The 1,664-nt window shown below is 39.5% G+C and overlaps 1 non-coding gene across 1 annotated transcript; it reads right to left on the reverse strand.

Annotated features, from left to right (window-relative positions):
- Positions 1-563: 563 nt before the first annotated feature.
- LOC141994270 (U1 spliceosomal RNA) lies at positions 564-724 on the reverse strand. The gene has a single exon (XR_012641063.1). It is a non-coding gene; the product is annotated as a U1 spliceosomal RNA (small nuclear RNA).
- Positions 725-1,664: the final 940 nt, after the last annotated feature.

A 1,664-nucleotide genomic window follows, 5' to 3' on the forward strand; every position in this document is an offset into this window, starting at 1 on the left:
TCCTCCAGAATACTTTGGCCTCATGTTGGGGAAAAAAACAAGCTTTGTGCTTCAGTGTTTAGGAGGAAAGGTTTGTTCTTCCATGCTCAAGAGGCAATATTTTCCATGCAGCGCCAAGGAGTTTTGGATCTCTAACTTGGCCTGTTAACCACAGAGCAATATCCTAATGGGAGTAGACATCTAGGGGTAAAAAAACCAACCCACTACTCATGAGTGAATAACTGATTTTTTAATTTTTTTTTGGTTCACAGACAGTTCTTAAAAAAAACAAACAAACTGGGGTCAAAATATTTTGTTTTGTTTTTGAGCTTTTAAAATGCTATTTAAACAAAACTAAAAAGAAATTTTTAAAGAAGTCAAATAAAAAAATGAAATATTTTGATTTCATGGGATTTTCCCCCATCAAAACCATTCTGTGCAATTGACATGAAGTTGTAAAATGTTTCAGTTGACCCAAATGTGTATTTTTCTGGGAGGGGGAAATGGAATTTCAGCCCAGTTTACAAGGTTTACATGCATTTCGAAGGGCAAACAACCTAATTAGGTTCTTAACTTAAATTGGCTTCGTTTGGCACTGACGCCCATGAGAGTTAACAAATTATGTAGTCGAGTTTCCTGCATTTGGGGAAATCGCAGGGGTCAGCACACCCACAGTGCAATGGATGAACCTCACTCTGGGAAAACCACCTTCGTGATCATGGTATCTCCCCTGCCAGGTTAACACTAGGCAATCCCAATGGCATTAAAGTGAAGTAGTTGGACAAGAGAGGCCACTAAATGGAAAAGTGCATCCTAATGCTTAGCTTTTCTCAGAGCAAGTGCTGAGGAAGCTTGCTGTGTAGATGTGTGGTGTTCTACAAAAAGAAAAGGAGTACTTGTGGCATCCAATGAAGTGAGCTGCAGCTCACAAAAGCTTATGCTCAAATAAATTGGTTAGTCTCTAAGGTGCCACAAGTACTCCTTTTCTTTTTGCGGATACAGACTAACACGGCTGCTACTCTGAAACCTGGTGTTCTACAGTTATACTATCAGGTTGCAACAGTGGTGATGCCTCCAGAATGCTTAGGCAGACAAACCTAAGGTAGGAAGGGAAATTAGTGGAGAAGCTTGCAAAGCATGATATTAGCTCTGAAATCTGCAGCAAATTTCAGAGCAAGCTGAACCAGTAAAATCGGAATTGATTATAAAAAGATTAAATGTAACCCTTATTTTTCCTTTGCTTCTCCCATGCCCCTTTATTCACTCTTCTGTTCTATCTCTTATGCATTGTCTTAGTTGACAGTCTTAAAATCAGAGAGAAAAGGTGGGAAGGTAATATCTTTTATTGGATCAAATTCAGCTGGTGAAAGAGACAAGCTTTTTGAGCTTACACGGAGCCATTCTTCAGGACTGGCAAAGGTACTCAGACTGCTAAAGCTAAATAAAAGGTGGAACAAGATGAGGAATTAACATGTTGTAAGAGACCATTCAAAGTGAAGTGGGCTGTTAACACTTCTGCAATTGTAGGACAAAAGAGGGCTAATAGTTATAGATTATTGCAATGCACCATAAATCCAGCATCTTTACTCTTCGGCTATTCCTCCATGATGTTTTCATGGATGATGTTTTCCAAGGGGGTTCATTGGTGAATTTTTAAGTGGCTGAGGAGCCCAGTTCTTGCCCTG

Source organism: Natator depressus, chromosome 9 (genome assembly GCF_965152275.1).
Source record: "Natator depressus isolate rNatDep1 chromosome 9, rNatDep2.hap1, whole genome shotgun sequence".
Lineage (NCBI taxonomy): Eukaryota > Metazoa > Chordata > Testudines > Cheloniidae > Natator > Natator depressus.